The sequence below is a fragment of the Chiloscyllium punctatum genome, chromosome 3, assembly GCF_047496795.1.
Source record: "Chiloscyllium punctatum isolate Juve2018m chromosome 3, sChiPun1.3, whole genome shotgun sequence".
Taxonomy (NCBI): domain Eukaryota; kingdom Metazoa; phylum Chordata; class Chondrichthyes; order Orectolobiformes; family Hemiscylliidae; genus Chiloscyllium; species Chiloscyllium punctatum.
The window spans coordinates 71,012,202-71,032,146 of record NC_092741.1 but is presented as its reverse complement, the minus strand read 5'-3'; the positions used below and the strand labels follow the sequence as shown (position 1 = coordinate 71,032,146).

General features: G+C 39.9%; 1 protein-coding gene across 4 annotated transcripts in view; it reads right to left on the bottom strand.

The window, feature by feature from the left end:
* Positions 1 to 17,549, bottom strand: part of gpr63 (G protein-coupled receptor 63) — a 158,578-nt gene extending 141,029 nt beyond the window's left edge. For 3 of the 4 annotated variants that reach the window (XM_072554942.1, XM_072554934.1, XM_072554954.1), the window contains exon 1: positions 17,346 to 17,549. The gene's annotated coding sequence lies outside the window, so the exon portion shown is untranslated. Of the gene's footprint in view, positions 1 to 14,697; positions 14,767 to 17,345 lie in introns of all 4 variants that reach the window. The other variant, XM_072554947.1, reaches the window with a different exon arrangement.
* Between the last annotated feature and the right edge of the window lie 2,396 nt (positions 17,550 to 19,945).

The following is a 19,945-nucleotide window of genomic DNA, read 5'->3' as shown; positions in this document are numbered from 1 at the left end:
TTAGGGCTACCTCCTCCATCTTTTGGCTCCTTGTTTTCCATTTTATGGGTCATCACTGGGTGAACTGAAGGGGGGGGGTTCTTGAATGTGTGCGTTTTTCCTCCTTATTAAAATGGGAAGAATTCTGACCAGAGCCTCTTCAAAAGAAAAAATGAGAAATGCTGAAATTAAGGTTGTACTAATACTTGGATCGAGTGGGGAAGTTTCAATGTAAATTGTGCCATGCTGAAAGTGTTTGATTTTTAAATATTTTGGTTTGTTCAAATACAGGTTCAGAAAATCCTTTTAAGTAAATGTTTTGCCTTGTTTGAATCAGGATCTGAATTCAATGTGTTTTAGAACATAGAACAGTGCAGCATAGAACAGGCCCTTCAGCCCATGCTGTTGTGCCGACCATTGATCCTCATGTATGCACCCTCAAATTTCTGTGACCATATGCATGTCCAGCAGTCTCTTAAATGTCCCCAATGACCTTGCTTCCACAACTGCTGCTGGCAATGCATTCCATGCTCTTACAACTCTCTGTGTAAAGAACCCACCTCTGACATCCCCTCTATACTTTCCTCCAACCAGCTTAAAACTATGACCCCTCGTGTTCGTCATTTCTGCCCTGGGAAATAATCTCTGGCTATCGACTCTATCTATGCCTCATTATCTTGTGTCTTGTATTATCTTTTGTGGGCTGTGTAACGGGGGAGATTTTGTTTTTACATTGAAATTGTACAACATTATGACCTTGGTAAAATTATCAAAATTGTAACCTTAAAACAAATTGATTGAGTGCCTTGAGCCCCTGATTTGTTCCAAATTCTACAATGCCTGTTTAAAAATAAACAATTGATCAGTGGTCATACTTTAGCCAGATGAGAGTATTGTATTAAATTATATTTGCTGCTGTGTTTTTAATGCAGAGTTTTCACAAAAAAAAGAGTGCATTTTAAGTTTAATGTTTTGTTAATATTTTAGAGAATATTAGAACTTGAAGCTGAGCTATGCCATTTCTGTTAAATAATGTTAAGACTTAATTGTCCCCCTTCATTTTGTAAATTCAAAGAATGTTGATCTCTACCAAAGTTGCCAATATAATTCTGACTGTTTTATTTGGGAATTTTTGTTTGGAGAACATATTTTAATATATTCTGCATTTGTTTCCTGTGAATATTTGAGATTTAAATCTGAACTGAAACTGCTTCTTCAATGGCTAGAGCATAGGAAACATTTTATTGGTTTCTTGTTGTTCCAGAGTTTTGAAATACTTTTCCTGACAGCTTTCACATTAGCCAAGTATCAATTTGTTAAAGAAAAATAATTTTTGAATAACCTGAATAAGGTCCCCCAAGGGTTTGACTTTAGGACCACTGATTGTTGTTTATAATTGACTGAATTATTTAGGCAGTACAATTTAGAGGTTTATGGATTATATAAAACTTGATAATTTCATAAATAGTGAACAGAGTAACAGACTTCAAGATGATTGAGAATGTTGAAATAGGCAGACAGAATTTAGTGCAGTTAAATATGTGACTGTCTTCATACTGATAACCACCTTAGCAAGGAAGGAATGAGAGAGGAAATGCAAAGATACTTTCAGCAACTAACAGTTTCTCTATTCACAGGTAAAGTATGCCTTTGGACCACCGCCCACCCTCCACAACCTGATCAAACGGAATCAATCAGCTCCTCAGTCATGAGCATGAAAAGTGAAGAATCTAACAACAGTGTAGAGGAGGTCTGTACACGTTTTGTCAGTGGACTTCCTACGGACATTAATCCACGTGTGCTTTACCTTGTATTATGATCATTTAAGGGATATGCTGGTTGACTGACCAAGCTAACATCACCACAGCCCGTTGGCTGTTGGCTTTGTTACATTTAACAGCAGAATGGGAGCAGATGCAAGAACGAATGCTGCATTCACCTAGCCTGCTGCTGCAGCTACAGTTGCAGCATGCTCAGATACATTGGTATCCTCCATCTGAAGCATTTCTGCAAGGGTGAAAGTCTCGTCAGTTTTGCCAAATATTTAACTACCCTTACCCAAGAATTCAGGTTTCTCCGTGGAGTGATGCAGGAGGAGATTGTATTTTGTTTTCAGGTTGGATTTATTGAACTGGCTCATTTCCACTCGACTTGGAGGGGGTGGTGGTCATTAAGGACTGTGGATTTAAGAACTTTACTGATGATTTTTTTTCCACATGGGAGGATTCTTCAAATACTATTTACTGTAACAGACTAGTGGGAAATTCTATTTACTATATGGACTAGTAATTTTTGTTGTTATAAACATTGCAAGTTGTGTATCAATAACTTGCTTAAATACTGGCTGTCAAAGTCTTATGAAAGCTGGTAGTGTCATCTAGGTGGCTATCATGCAATGATAAGGGGAGAACGTCATGTTAAAAGATTAAATAGGAATATCGCTCTGGACATTAATGTAATATTGAAGAGTTAGACTTCAAAGCTGAACATTCTGGAAGTGGGGGGAGTGACATTCTGTCTCACTGATAGCACGCAGGAATGTGGATGACTATCCATTGTAATTCATACTTCATTTAGACAATCATTTGCTCCTACTCCCCAGCTATTTTCAAATTAAACTAATTTTCAATCTATTCCATTCAGTCATCCCCTACAGCTAGGTATGTCGCACCTGCATTGTCTTGGTGAATCACCGAGTCAGGAAATCATTTGCATAACAATTCCCCAGTATTAGGGCATTTATATTATCTCTGAGGATGATTTTCATCCTACCATTGTATCTGGGGTAACATGCGACTGTGAGGGAGTGAGTGGCTTGTCTTGAGTGGTGTGTAACTGTGGGGGAGTGGGCAGAGTATCTGAGTATGACCAACTGACCTGTATAAAGGGAATGTGTTTTCTTTGTTCAGGGCCTCACTTTGACTCGCATTCGCACATCTGCGAAGAGGGTCAAAAGGGGATCACCTAGCTTGTACAAGCTTGAATAAATTTTAATTGTTTGCAGAGGTTTGCGTGCGCGAATTCCATCTCGTGTGTGAAATCTCAGGAGAAGAACTGAATAGATGTTCTCTTTATCCATAACAGAGCTCAGCTGCGTTGGGCACTGCAAGTTGGATAGGAACTGATTGACACCTGGCTCCAGTAAACGGGAGCAGAGTGTAGCAGACCATCAAGGAATATAGTCATTGATGATAATGCCACCATTTGGTTTGTACTGAGAGGGTGAGCTGCAGCTTGTATTAATTTTCTTTGTGTTCTTCTTTCCTAGTTATAAGTAAAAACTCAGGTTTGGAATTATCCTGTAGCAGGCGTTCCCTGACTGGACAATGACAAGGTGTGGGATTCCAGTGGGCACTGGGGACAGAGTAGCAGTGACTTAGAGACGGTGTTTCACTAGATGTAGATAAAGATAGGTAAACCATATGGTCTGTTGGCTAAACGAGGGTCAGGAATAAGAGAATGGAGTTGTATATTCATCAGAGTGTCAGCCATGCTGATGACGTACTGTGATTAGCATAGCTTTGTTATGTTGCCAGTGAGGTGGAACACTGAATTTTGATGCCTGCCTGGTGCACAGTGACCATTTTAATCAAGTGCACGCTCCAAGGATGTCCGTCATTCAGCCGATTTCCTGTGAATTGGGAGTTTTTCAGGGAATGGCGTTGGCATGAAGAAACTAGAATCAAACATGGGGACACCACAGGGGTGGAGAAGTATTTCATGAGCGGAGTTTGGCAACTTACAGTGAGAAATCTCATCAGTTCTCACAACAAGAATCCCTCCAAGAAAAGCTTCATGCAACTTGCACTTCATGTAAAATCTTCAGCTTCAGCCAAGACTGATGTGAACAATTCTGAAAAGTTTTCTTCCATAAATATTTGTATTTGTGTTACCACATCATAAAACTTTTCACTTTTGTGATTTACTGGAGGTGCACTGACTATGTTAGAGACAAACATCAACTGTTTAGCAGTGACTTCATCAGTATGTGGAAAACACAATGATGGTTTTTAAGGGTAAAGAGGTGTTCTCTCAGGAATGTAACAACTTTTGCCATCTAATGAATTTTTTGTACCATTTAAGTACTGTGAGATCTAGGAAATTAATATTTTCCTTGTGTATCGAGGACTTATATTTAACAGGGCAGTTGTGACTATTGAATATATTGATGAACTCTAATTATCCTTCTGAGAGAAGTAGCCCTAGAGAAAATTCAAGAGGAGCCACTGAGAAAGTGAACTGCCCTGAAGAACAGCCGTATTTTTCCAAAACAGGATGCTGTGGGATTTGGATGGGATGTTGCTAGTGACAGTAACCCTAGAGTCTGCTGTCCTTGCTACTACTTTTAAATGGAAGATGTTGTGGGTTTGAAAGATCCTGAAAGAGTTGCTGTGGTGAGTTAGTGAAATACATCTTCCACAGAGTACACATTGCAGCCAGTGTACACGGATGGTAGTAAATGTTAAAAATGGTGAGTGAAGTGTCAATTAGGTGTGCGCTTACCTGAATAGTTTTGAGCTTCTTCAGTCTTATTTGGACCGTACTCATTCTGACAAATGAAGAATACTTCAACACATTCAGCACTGGTGTCTTTCATGGAAGGAAGATTTTGGGGAGTAGAGAGGGAATTACTTGCCATATCTATTGTGGGCGGCACGGTGGCACAGTGGTTAGCACTGCTGCCTCACAGCGCCTGAGACACGGGTTCAATTCCCGCCTCAGGCGACTGACTGTGTGGAGTTTGCACGTTCTCCCCGTGTCTGCGTGGGTTTCCTCCGGGTGCTCCGGTTTCCTCCCACAGTCCAAAGATGTGCAGGCCAGGTGAATTGGCCATGCTAAATTGCCCATAGTGTTAGGTAAGGGGTAAATGTAGATGTAGGGGTATGGGTGGGTTACACTTCGGCGGGGCGGTGTGGACTTGTTGGGCCGAAGGGCCTGTTTCCACACTGTAAGTAATCTAATCTAATCTAACCTTGGACCTGTTCACGGTAGCTACAATACTCATGAGCTGGCCCAGTTGAGTTTCTAACAAAATTAACCAATAGCCCAGTGGCTTTAGTAGAACACAACACAAATACTCAATTATATTTACATAGTGCTATTTGAAAAAAGAAACTTTGCTTACAGAAGAACAACAAAGTGATATGAAACCAAGCCACATATGGAAAAATTAAAACCATAGATAGTATTTGAGTGGCTCAAACGAGGAATGAAAAGAGGCATCAACATGCAAGGAGTAAAGTTTGTTCCTGTCTACTCTATCTATCCCCCTCAGTTTTGTACATCTGACTAATAAAGGCAAGTACACTGTATGCCCATTGTGAATTCTCCATCAAAAGGTGATGACTCTTCTTGAATCACCACAGTCCATATGAAGCAGGTACATCTACAGTACTGCTCAGAAGGATGTTCCAGGGTTTTAACCCAGCAACTGTGGAGGAATGGTTCTTAGTATCCAAGTGAGAATGATGTATGGTTTGGAGGGGAACTTAGTGGTGCTTCCTTGTATCTGATAGATATAACGCATATTCATCCTGTGTGCCAGTGCTGGAGGGAATGTTTCACGGAATGGATGCAATGAATGTTCTCTTTGAGCTGCACAATGGGACACTAATCAAATGTGTTGCCTTATCATGGGTCGTGACCAGCCTCTCAAGCGTTGATGAAGCTGTATCGATCCAGGCAGGTCCCCTGACTTGTGCCCTGTAAATACTGGATACACTCTGGGGAGTCAAGAGGGAAGTTATTTGCTGCAAAATTCCCAGCCTCTGATTTTCTCTTATAGCCACAGCATTTATATAGCTGTTCAGCTAAACTCCAAGCAGTTGTGTACCACAAACGTAAACTGCCATTTATCGACCTGGGAGAAAGGGAGGAATGCAGATGCTGGAGATCAGAGTCAGAACATGTGGTGCTGGAAAAGCACAGCTGGTCAGGCAGCATCCGAGGAGCAGGAATGTCGACGTTTCCTGCGTAAGCTCTTCATCAATATTCTAACATTCCTGATGAACATGAATATTGCTCAGGCCTTGCAGCATGTGGGTAGACACATATTCCTTAGAGATGTCAGTACTACAAAGACATCAGGAAATATTCCCACTTCTGTCATTACATTGGAAGGGAGGTTATTGATGAAGCTGCTTTAGATGGTTGCTTTGGAGTATGTCATCAAGGAACCTCAGATATGATGTCTTGGTATGAAATGAGTGGCTTCCAACAAACCACAAACTTTCTTCCTTTATGCTTGTTAGGACTCATCTAATGTGGTAAGTTAAAGTCACAGAATATTTTATTAATATAGGACAAAGAATTCAAAATTATGTGCTAGGATACTTGGAGCCACAAAAGGATGGCAAGGAGCTGGTCAGCAAGACAGTAGGAAGTAATACATAAGAAGCTATGCATGGCCGAGAAGTGACTTGGGAGCTAAGTGAGGACAGACCAGAGTTGGAAAGATAGCTGGCTTGTTCCACATCACCTTGCAGGTAAGTGGTCAGGAAATGCAAACATTTAAGAATTTAGAGCTCTGGAGGAGAGTATGAAGAAAGATATCAGTTGAATACAGGTGGAAACCAATCATATGGTTACAGAATTATCTTGGCAGCCTTCTCTCTTATGGTATGGTTTGCACTGTGGCAGCCAACACTTAGACTTGGACACTTCCCCTTTCTTCATGGCGCTGTCTTTTCTTTTGTATTTCTGTATTTTATTAAATTCTAGGTTTTACATCTACATGGGTTTTTAAAAAATTTCGGTGCAGGGAGTCCCTGGGTTACAGATGCCTGACTTACAAACCGACTTCTGTAAAGCCTATTATTTAAAACAATTGAGTTACATACAATGGTTTGTACCTAACGAGCGGGCAGACTACTTTGCGTAACGCTCAAAGCACTGTATATTTTCAGCGGTTCGTCAACCCAAGGGAGAACAATGCCATACCATCATATTCAGGCCTTCAAAGCATAAATCTGATGCAAGCGATGGTGATGCATCAAAGAAAAGGAAAAATATCATGATTGAAACAAATTGGAAATAATAAAACAATCAGAGAGAGGTGAAACGCAAACATTGGAAAAGCATTAGGCCAGAGTTAGTCAACCATCGGGACAATTATAAAAGGGGAGTGTAATGGAGCATGTAAAAGGCTCTGTCCCGATGAAAGTGACAATTATCACGAAGCATTTCAGTGGTTTAACTATCAAATGGAAAAGCTATTGGTAATTTGGTTAGAGGATCAAAATTAGCGTAATATTCCTATTAGAGTTGAGAGCGGAGTGCTAGAAAAGCACAGCAGATCAGACAGCATCCGAGGAGCAGGAGGATTAGCATTTCAGGGTAAGCCCTTTTTCTGATGAAGGTCTTATGCCCGAAATGTAGTTTCTCCTGCTTCTCGGATGCTGCCTGACCTGCTGTGCTCTTCCAGCACCACACGCTCGGCTCTGACCTCCAGCATCTGCAGTCCTCACTCTCTCCCAGTAATACTCCCATTAGCCTTGGTTTAGTGCAAGAACAGCCTTGAAGCCTTTGCAATGATTTAAAAGCTGCACATGCAGCAAGTGAAGGTGCTTGTGATGAAGAATTTGTTGCGAGTAGGGGCTTGTTCAACCATTTCAAAGGGAGGGCAAATTTACAATATTAAAGTGCAAAGTGAAGCAGTGAGTTCCAATGTAAGTGCTGCGAGAGTGTTTTCTGAAATGTTGAAAAACTATTATTGAGGAGGTAGTTATGTGCCTGAGCAAATAATTAATGTAGACAAGACTGGCTTTTTTGGGAAGAAAATGTCTGAAAAGACATACACTTCAAAAGAGGAAAGAACTGTTCCAGGACATAAAGCATCCAAAGATAGGCTAACGTTATTGCTTGATGGTAACGCATCCAGGGATTGCAAGCTTAAGCCTATGCTTGTGTATCCTGAATCAGAGGGCAGTTAGCTGAATCATCAAGGCATCTCTTCCTATTAACTGGAAATCAAACACAAAGGCTTGGGTAACAAAAGCTTTCTTCGATGATTGGTTCCTGAACTCTTTTGTTCCTGCTGCTGAATGCTATTGCTTAGCCAAGAAGATTCCTTTCAAAATTCTCCTTGTACTTGACAACACCCTCCCAACATCCAAGCATTTTAAATGACCTTCACAGCAACGTAAAGGTCGTCTTTTTACCACCCAACACCACATCACTATTTCAGACAATGGGTCAGGGAATCATAGCCTCCTTTAAGGGTTACATTTACGCCAGATCTTCTCACAAGTATTCAGGGCTACCCAAAATGATGCAATGACCTTAAAAGGAGTTCTGGAAGATTTACAACATTTACAATGGCAGCAAAAACATTGCAGACTCTTGGGTGGAAGTGAAGAAAACAACATGAAAGGAGTCTGGAAAAAATTATGCCCCCAATTTGCAGATGGTTTTAAAGAGTTTACAGCTGAGGCCAGGCAAGCTGTGGTTGTCATTGGTAATAATCAACTGCAGTTAGACATCAATGAAGATGATGTCTTACCAATGCCAAAGAACTGACCAATGAGGACCTTATGGAGCTGCAACAGCAGATGACAGTACTTGAGGAAAAAACCCCAGTACCCAAGAAGTTTTTGACAAAGGAATTAGCCGAAATGTTTCATCTCATTGAACATAGGTGGCAAAGGTAGAGGAGCAAGATCCTAATGCAGCGAAGGTCACCAAAGTTTACTGGATTGTTACCGATGACCTGCTCCAGCTACAAGGCCATTTATAATGAGAAAAAGAAAAGCTCTGTTCAAGCCGCCATGATGTTTACTTTAAGAAATTGACTTCAGAAGTAAACCCCAGTCTCCAGCAGCAGAATCAGACCCTGAATCTCCAGTAGCAGTATCAATCCTTGACTCTCCAGCACCAGGCCCATCATCCAATTAATAAAGTCATCTTAATTATTAACTAAGGCCCCTTCCGATATGCAAGACATCAACTGGAATCAGAGTAAGTGTTGACCTTTAATCATTATCTTTTCTTTTCTCTCTGAAAAGTTTAAGAAATGTTTCTTTAATGTTTTCTATACCTATACTAAAACAAACATTTGACTAATTGACACTAGTTGTAAACCGTATGTAACCGTTCCAACTTACATACAAATTCTACTTACAAACACACTTAAAAACGGAATTCGTTCATAAGTTGCATTTAAGATGGCTGCGGTGAGTGGCGACTTTGTTCACTTTTCACTGTACAACTGCATTTCTGTACTTGAGTACACATGGCAATAAAACATAACTCCAAACCAAACATCACCTTGTGCACCTCTGGAGCTCCAATCGTTACTGGATTAGTGGTGCTGGAAGAGCACAGCAGTTCAGGCAGCATCCAACGAGCAGCGAAATCAACGTTTCGGGCAAAAGCCCTTATGCAGCTTCCACCGCACTGGCAGATGATTTTGAAGCTAGCAGAATTCACTAGCTTTCGTTTTCTCTGGTTTATAGGCCCATCCTAATTCTTGTGCACACAAGCAAGAAAATTTATATCCCAGTCAGTGCTGTGACTGCTACGTGTGTGGAGAATGCTGTTCAGAGAACCATATCTTATGATGGTTAAATCTAGCTGGTGCTAATGCTCAGATCCTGAATATCTCTAAAACATCTTATTGCACCACTTGGTATGAAAGGTGTCAATTACACAAAGTAGCAGCAAACTTCAAACAGTCTCTGTCCATTCTATTTATCCTTCCCAAGTCACAATGTCCAAGCCAGAACAGCCCAATCCTGTGTACACACCCACGAATAGATTGAAATCCTCCAGTTGATAAAGATATACTGGGCTTGGGAATATTACTGATAACAGTATTGCGCTCCCTGTAAAACTAGTCTTTCAGCCCAGTTTTGGGACATAAATACTCACGAGATTAACTACACTGATTGAAATGAGAGGACGATGGAAAGAACATGCTTTTAGATTAGATTCCCTACAGTGTGGAAACAGGCCCTTCGGCCAACAAGTCCACACCAACCCTCCGAAGAGCAACCCACCCAGACTCATTCCCCTACATTTACCCCTGACTAATGCACCTAACACTACGGGCAATTTAGCTTGGCCAATTCACCTAACCTACACATCTTTGGACTGTGGGAGGAAGCCAGAGCACCTGGAGGAAACCCACACAGATATGGGGAAAGTGTGCAAACTCCACACAGACAGATGCCAGAGGCGGGAACTGAACCCAGGTTCCTGGCGCTGTGAGACAGCAGTGAGCCACTGTGCCACAATTGAGAGAGGCTCAATTATCGAGTGTGGTGAGTTCATTACAGTGAAGCCTACAAAGCAGTCAAGGGCCTCTGCTCCACTCTTCCCCTGCCAGGTAAACACAATGGCTTTGTTTCAGTCATCCACTCTTAATTTCCCAAAAAAAGGTCAGGCTTGTCTATATTTTTCTAAGGACAGGTGGGGGGGGGGGAGCGGTGGATAAGGGGATCTGATTTTCTCTCTGTCTCATTCCTCCACTTGCCACCAGAAAGTGTGAATTTAAAATAGAGGGTGATACTAACATCTTTTCTATATATCAAACTCCATGTAACTCAATGTCAGAAACAAGTTAATCAGATTTTATAATCAAAAAATAAGTTTATTACAAACAAAATTTAATCAAGCAAATGATACAAAAGATTAACAAAAAAGTTTTAAACTGTGCAAATATACACTTCTGGGAAAAAAATAAAAACATTGTTTAGATTGCCTAAATGTTGGTCTGTAGCAGAAGTCATTTTGGACACAACCTGTTGGCACTAGGGTGTCTTCTTGGCTCGGCTATAGGTTTTTCTGGAGACAGTGAGGGTGCATTCTAAATTCTCTGGAACAATGAAAGTTTATCCCTGTCAGAAAACTGTGTCTCAACTGATACGTGCGGTGATGAGAACTTTCTGTTCAGCTTTGCTTCAGGTTTTCAACTCAGCAATATTGACGACAAGGCTTTCAGGACAAAGAAAGAAGGGGGTTTCCAGAGCAAAAGCTATTGCTTGAGGCAGGTTCTCTGTCAGTGCTCTAATCAAATAGCTTTAGGTCAGCCAAAAACTTAGGTCATGTGATCAAAGTATTGCAGACTCAGTAATTCCATTCGAACAGCTTATATTATTTGCAAATAAAACATTTCCCCTTGCTGCAAGCCACTGTCCTTTGTGCTGCAAAGTGCTGTTAGCAAAAAGAGAAAGATATACATCCACTCAATGATATTGTAAGTTAAACCAACCACACATCTCATAAAACAATGCTCAGCCTGTCAACTTCATCATTTGTAACTATCTTACACACATTATTGATCATCTGAAAGTCATCTGTTATAACCATGCACACGGTGCCAATGTTTCAGCTGGCTAATTGAAGAGTTGGTGTCTTTTATTCGTTTTGTTTGTGTTCTTTACCTGCCTGATACAGTGGATACTATCCACTTAAACAGAACATCAAGCACCCAATGAAGTAGACAGATTCTGGTTGGTCAGCAGCTTACTGATTGACCAACTTGAAGCAAGCAATGATTGACCAGTGGGATATAATGGTCCCTCCCACCAAAGGTAGCCTGTAACATTCATGCCGTACCCCAATTTTATCAATCATGGCTGCTACCTCCAGTGCTGTGTTAATATTCTGCAGCAAAATTGGAATGTCCTCTCTAGTCACACACCTGGGCAAATGTTATGGAGACCCTAGGCTGCCTGAAAATCAGGATCTTTGTTTCAACCTCCTGCATTGGAACCCCCAGGAATTCAGATAACTACTTTCAACACTTACTCGGGTTGTAGGTGTTGCCAAAACGTTAACAATTTTAGACATCAATCCACCTTTGACCGTATCTCCTGAGGTATTCAGAAGGCAATGGGACTATTCACCCATAACTGGGAGTTTGGTTATTAAACATCAGCCTTATGCATAGATCAGTCTTGCACATTGTACACCAGGGGTCCAAATCTCCTGATATCCAAAAACCTTAAATTAGGGCCATGAGGAGCCTAGCTCCTGTGTGTAACCACAAGGAGGAATTTCAGAGAACTTATCAGTTGAGAGACAGTTTTCTGACAGGGATAAATTTTCAGTTTGGCCCTCTTCTTTGCATTGTTCCAGCAGTGTAGGCTGAAAAACAAGCAGAAACTACCACACAAGATTGAGACGCGTGGTAATTCTTTTCACCCACACACAAGATGCATCACACCTTGTTAAAGCTGCAATTATAGAATGCATTCTTAAAAATGAAGGAAGAATGTCTGACATGAATAAAAACCTCGAAGTATAGGCTAGTTAGCCTATCAAGCCTGCTCTGCCATTCAATGGTATCATGGCTGATTTCAATGTGGCTTTAACCTCACTTTCCTGTCTGCCCCTCATTACTCTCAACTCCCTTGCAGGTGATAAACATCGACCTCAATCCCCAATACATTCAATAACCTAGCTTCCACGGTTCACTACCTTAGAAAGCTGGACAGTCAAAGAGCTCCTCAGCCCATTCTAAGATGGAAGTACGCTTAAGTAGGTTAAGTTGTGTAAAGGTAGGATTACTAAAATTACCAAGAAAAAGTAGGGAGTCCATTTTTGCACAAGAAGAATTTGGGGTATTGAAACTCACTTTTCCTGTCTTGCTACTTGCAGAGTGGTCAGGTTGGAGACTGCTCACATCAAGCCCAACTTCAAATGTTGTGCAAAAAGGAGGCAATTGTGTGCAGACCCGAAGAGCTGAATAGTGTGCTTTGATTCTATCAAATAGGTTGTGTGTCAGAGCAAGTTTGATTTCAGTAGTGAGCAGGTGGTAGGTAATGGATTTTTGCTGAAAGTGGGGGAAACTTTGATGTGATTGGCCGTTACTGATGTATGAATCTGTTTGCTTCCTCTGGATTCTCTCACAAAAGTAAACAATCTCTCAGCATCTACCCTGTCAAGACCACCAAGAATTCTGTGTGTTTCTACCAGATCATTTCTCATTCTTCAAAACTTCAATTTATACATAAGTCCAACCTGCTCAACCTTTCTTCCCATGCCTGTCTCTCATCCCAGGAATCAACCTAATGAACCTTCTCAAAACTGCCTCCAGTGCAAGTCACTCCCTCCTTAAATAAGGGGATCAAAATCGTATGCAGTATTCCAGATGAAGTTTTATCAATGGCCTGTACAGCTGTAGCAAGACTTCCTTACTTTTATACACCATCCTTCTTGCAAAAAAGAATAGCATTCCTGCCTCATTATCTGCTAAGCCTGCTTGCTATCTTTTTGTGATTCATGTTTGCCAGATGCCTTTATTCTACAGCATTCTGGAAACTTTCTCCATTTAAATAATATTCCACCATTTTTTGCCATTCCTGCAAAATGGATAACCTCACATTTTCCAGCACAGTAGTTCACCTGGCAATTTTTCCAACATAGCACCTTTGTTGACTTATGCCTTTCTCACTACTTACTTTCCTAGCTCACTTCATAACATCGGCAAATCCAGCTGCTGTTTTGGGATATGAGCGTATTTATGAGAGCTCGAGACTTTAGTCCAATGACATTATTACTTTGTCTCCCCCACCTCTGCCATCGATTCATCCTTCTTGTTATGAATGCTGCATGCATTTTTCAAAAAGCCCTAATTCTGCCCTTTTACAAATTTCCCCCACTCAGACACCATTTGCTTGCACATAATACATTTATAGACTCTGTACTTTGCTAACACCCTCTGGTTATCATGAACTGCACAATTGCATAGTCTTTTCCCACTAAATTTCTAACTTTCACATGACATTTCTTCTCCACCAATTAGTTTAAATCCCTCTCTACATCATTTCACTTGCAACTCGCCAAGATTCCATTCCGACATTGCTCAAGTTAAGACCAACCCAAACAAGAACCCCTCCTTCTTTCCCTAGTACTACTGCATGAATTGAACCCCATTGTTTTCTTCTCAGCAATCTTTAAGCTATCATTTGATGTTACTCACTCCAAAACAATTTTGCTCATGGCCTTTATTACCTTTCTGTTTTGATTTTAATTTAACCTCTAAGTGTTCATACACCTTTAGCAGAACTTCATGCCTAGTTCAATTTGTGTTGGTAAAATCATGTACCAGCACAACGGGATTCTTCTCTTCCAACTCCAAGGTGCTCTCCAGATCTGAGGTAATTTCCTTAACCCCAGCATTTGCAGCAGACAAAATGGCCACCAGGATTCATGCTCTCAGCGGCAAACCCTCTTAATAATACTGTCAAGTACTACTACTGCATCATTTTAAGACCATTCCATTTGAATAGCCTCCTCAATACAGTGCCATGATCAGTGTGTTCACTTTCATTGCGGTCTCAGCTCTCGTTCACACAAGTTGCAAGAATCTAGGTCATTTGCAAAATAACTTAATACGATGTATTTGGTGTTTCATATAATGACATATTTTCCACTTTAATCTAAATGCTTCTGAACATTTAATTTTTTCATTACAATCCTGATTATTTCTCCACCTTACCAGATTTTTCTAACCCTTTGCATTCACCAGGTTCTATTTGTTTTGCAGAAGTTAATTAACTTCATAGATCATTTCATTTTGATTGCAGACTAAAGATCTACAAATAACTTAAACATGAGGTTTGAACATAAAAGTTAAAATAAACCAAACACAAGAGGTAAATATATTAAACATAAACTGTTACAAAATTATTTTCCCTCAGAGAATGAAACAGTTGCCCGAGATTGCATAATTCAAAAGTGTAGAGAAATATTTTTGAGCTATTCATAAATTACCTGCTTCTTTGCATGAAATGATTTGCAGTGTGCAAAAACCTTGAATTTTAGTTGAATAATCTTTGGAATCTGTTAAATATATACCAAAATTGAATAAATACTTAACATTAGCCCTTTGTGATGAATAGAAGAGATCAGCAGTTGTACTTTTTATTAAAATTCATTCAGCATCAGCTGTAATTTGTTTCTGCAGTCACAAATTTCCCTACCTCCAGTTCATATCTCAGTTAAATGACTTGTAATATGGATTGTCATATGCAGTGCTATGATTCCCCCCAAAGGAAAGGTACCAATGTTAGCTAAGTAGCAGCTAATTAGCTTTGCTAGCCATTATGTACTGATAGTGGATTGTAAATCTCCAAGTGATTTAAACATGGGTTGTCAACATAGAAGGTGAAACACAAACACAAAAGGTAAAGGGCACAAATCGTCTACAAACCGTCCAGGTGGAATTATTTTCCCAGAATGAAAGACATTACAGTGTACATGATTCATGAATGCTGGGAAACAGACTTAAATTGAAGACTTTTATAGGGACTGGGCGAGTCACCACAAGCAACTCCTCAACAGTAGAGTAACTGACTGACACTTACTCACATGATGAGCAGATAGTGAACTGCAAGAGATCTCCAGTCCCGATTGAATTGTATCTCAATCTGATTCAGGAGAGGACAGAATAATAGAGCCAAATTTATGCCTTGTTAAGGCAAGTATCAGGGAGGGTTGTGACATTGTTGTAATGTCACTAGATTGGTAATCCAGATGCCCAGTCTATTGCCCGAGGCCTACATCTAGATTCAAATCCCAATCGAATTTAAATTCAAATAATTAAATATTTGAAATAAAAGGCTCAGCTCAATAAAAATGATCAGGAAACTATAATTGACTGTTGTAAAAACCCATTTAGTGGTTCAATATCCTTTATGAAGGATATCTGCCATCTTCATCTCATGCCAGACCCAGAAAAAGATGGTTAACTCTTACCTACTCTCAAGGAAAATTAAAATGACAACAAATACTGATCTTACTAGTTCTACCCATATTCACAAACAAACATTTATGCAATCCATGCCCTCCCCTCTGTGAACTAGTCTTGCATAAAATTATCAATATTTAGCTTAAAACCTGGTTCACTACCAGTGATACATTTTTCTTAAATCAAGACAACCCTTCCAGTTCTATACTTTGTAAAAACATGATTTTTACATCCAGGTTTCACCCCAAACTGTTATTTAATCCTTTGGACTCCTTGGGCAGAAAAATCTCAACCCTTTTTTGAGCTCCTTATCAACATCTCCCTTTTTTTCCTCAAACATACTTTGATCCTGTACAAATAAGCTTGTCCCAAGTTTTCTGTCCAGCAGCTTTTCAGCTCCCACCTTTCAAATTCCACAACTGCTTCACTCCTGACATGAATCACAACTAACTGTCATAGAATCGGATAGCTGATAAATGAGCCATGACCTCATCTCAGGTTAAGATTTTGCACATGGCAACAATATCAAATTATTTCACACCCTACAACATCAGAAGGGTCTCTATAGTTGAGCCCCCCTCCCATTACCCTCCAACTCTCCCAAATACAAGCAAATTTGATATTTATTTGATGTACAGCTAAACTTCAAATTCTACATTATATAATTATCAATGCATACTTATACATCAGTCCTGTCTTTCTTTCTCCATCACATTCCAACTCATGACATTTTTATCCATTTCCTAGTCATTTTTAGACTCCATTTTTCCAATACCATCCTGATTTTCACTTCATAACTTCTGACAGGATCAGATCATTATCATCCTTTTGCAATCTTGAGCAAAATGACACTATTCTCACTATTCTTTCTGATTTAAATCAGCCTGATTTAAAACTACAAACCTCAAATCATCCTGATGTTGATTCTTTTAAACCAAAAGTTGTCAGGTCAAAATATTTCTTAGGGACATCAATTGATGAAAATGCTCAAAACATTGAAGTGTTGGGTTAAGAAAGAGTCTTTTTATTTTATTTAACTTATACTGAAACATCTAAGACTTTAAAAATATGCAATTTTCTATAAATGTACCCTTTAAATTCAGAATTTCAGAAATGTATTGAATTCAGCTGCCTTAACACGTTTTCACTAAAATAAAGCATTTCAGTATTTATTATTTGTAAGTATTGACAATGATTTAACAATTTCAATTCAATTAACAATCTGTAGAATTTGATTTACTTATTTTACACAAGCTAAAGTGTTAGAATACTACAATTAGTCGGGATCGATTTCTTTACTGAAAGATGAAATATTAACCTATTTATGATTGCTTTCGTAGTCTAAAAGTTAAAAAGTCACACTCTAAAAAAAGCAGGCTTTCATTTTATTCTTTTTGGTGGGGAGAGTTGCAGAAAATTCAAATCCAACTTCTTGTCACATGCTCACGTCCTCCAACAAAACGAAATGAAAGGGAAACTTACAAACATCCGATTTCTTTGGTATATTTCAACACAGACGTGAGCGAGTCCGAGCGGCTGACAGATACAGCACAGACTAGTGCCTTGTACCGTGAGTGCAACACGAGCATCCACTCACAATGTTCACCGCTGCTGCTATTGCTGAGAAAGACTGCCCCCACTAACCGAAAAGAGTAAATAACTTTCAACTCACCTCTCGCATGGGTTTCGCTTGGCTTTGATTTTAATGTAGCTACTCTTAGTGTACTTCCAGTCAAACTAAAGAGCAGGGAGCAGCTCAGATAAGGAAATCGCATGATTCAGATCCACCTTCCATGCATCCGCACACAGAGCTGAGACCCCGTTCTCCAGTCACTCCCCTGTGCCGCTGATACATTGTATCCCCGGCTTTGCTACACTGTGACCACCGAGAATGCGCGCCCCGTCACGTGTCCCAGCAGCCCCGGCCACTTCCCCGCCGCTGCCACAGGCGGCGCTGTCTCGCAGCGGGTCACGTGGTCAGCCCGCCCCCGTACTGATTGACAGCTGGGTTCCGAACCCTCCCCGGGACTCACCCATTCTGCAAACCTCGGATGCAACATCTTAACTTTCATGTATAGATGCGCGTTGTGCTCTCGATAGCCGTCCTACAGAGAGAGAAGGGGAAAACCAGCCCCGGTACGTTACCTGGGAAATCAACGCAGCATGTGTGCAAAGCCGTAGAAACTGCAAAATGTCCAAATCAAACAACACAGATCGCACCGTGCTCCCTTCACACCCTGCCTCCTATGTCAGATGTAATAATGGAGACCAAAAAATATTATTTGATCTCTCGTGCCAATTATTCTTTCTACCTTGATTTCTCCTTTTATTTTTAAGTATGTATGATACTCCCTTCTAAAGGTTACTACTGAAATGTGGAGAAGACAAGTTCAGTCGAGCCATTTAAGAAGGCATGAGGCAATTATGAAAATCAAACTAATGTGCAGTGTTGCAGAGAAGGGGCGGAAAGATGGCACTAAGTTGTACTCATCAGGAGACCAAGTGCAGACAAGATGGATCACATGGCCTCCTGCACCATAACTATTCTTTAATCCAATCTATGATTAATCCCAACACAAATTCCAAATACAAATGTTTTCACAAACTTTTCAAAACTTGTTAAGCTTTTAATGAGTTAAAAGAAGTAATACCAGTGGCTCTTAGTTAATCAACTTTGAAAGGCAGATTGTGACATTGGTTGGCTCAGCTCAGGTTTCTTGATGGAGGGCATATGCCTGAAATGTCAGCTATCCTCGGATGTTGCCTGACCTGCTGTGCTTTTCCAGCGCAATACTTTTTCACTCTGATCTCCAGTCTTCATTTGCTCTAGGTTTCTTGTTCTTTTGTTAATTGAAGTTCTCCTCTCTGCGGTTGTTGGTTTGCTTACCAAACTGGTAGGTTATCATGCAGATGTTTCATCACCATGCCAGGTAACATAAGTGCGAACCAACAACCGCATCCACAACCCGAGCTACAAATCTTCCTCTTTCTTCAGTCTTCCTACCGGTGGACTAAACCACTGAGAATCACTACTTGCTAACCCTTACTTGCCACAAGCATTTGGACATGATCAGGCATCGTGAACTCTAGTTGACTTGCCAACAAGTGTTTCACCAATCTTAGAACTGGTCGTGTAGTCTATGACTAATTCTTGTACTTTTTCTTCGAAAGCAATGGTTATCGAAGTGACAGGCTTCTGACTGTTTCTTTCAGTCTTTGATATGCCAGTCTCACTTTGTAAGAGTCATGATTAGAGAAGTGCTGAAAAAGCACAATAGGTCAGGCAGCATCCGAGGAGCAGGAAAATCCATGTTTCGGGCAAAAGCCCTTCATCAGGAATGAAGGGCTCATTTTGTCTCACTTTGTAAGACTATCCCTTTTATGACAACCCTCCTCTCTCAGCTTATTAACTCCATAGTTCTTTACCAAGATAAAATAGCACCATTAGAGCAATGTATGTGCCTGCTTAGAATATGTACCATCACCTTTCAGTGGTTTAATATCATTCCAAATGTCTCATCTAATATATATGAATGTTTCCCCAAAACCTATCAATGTCCTTTAACTAAAAGAATTATGAGAGATTCCAATATCTAAAACAAATTAAAATTCAAATAGCCATCTAAAACTAATATGTACTTATATATTTTGAGTTACAAAATTTAATCAGTTTAAAATATACCTGTCTCCTTGATTTAAGTCATTTTACTTCAAAACATTTCATAATTTTTCCTGTAAGTAGCAAATTATAATCTGTGTCTCTTCACGACAATGTTTATGTTAACTTGGACCATCAAACAGCATTAAAACCATGAACTAACGATGTTACATTTGAACTGGTCTATCTAGTTTTCTTCATTAAAAAATGTAATTGAATTCCTCACTTGCTCAATCAGGTCAAAATTCTTAATTGTTGACGAATCACACAATTCATCAACATCGCTTTCTCTACAAAACAATTCTCTTATCCTTGGTAGCACCACTCTGATTACTCTTCTCCTCACTCTCTTTACAGCCTTGGTAGTGAACCCTTCTGTTAATTAAACCAAACACCCAGAAAACCTCACCTCGCCTCATAATCTGTTAAAATATGAGTGACAGAGAACTCCCAAATTCCACTATTTAAAGAAAATAATATCAATGTATTCTTTAACTCTAAAAGTGAACATTAAACAACAATTATTCACAATTGTAAACCCCCCTTTCTCTTAACTGCATATTATCTGTCTCCAACTCTATAACAATATACTGTTCCAATAAAACACAATACAA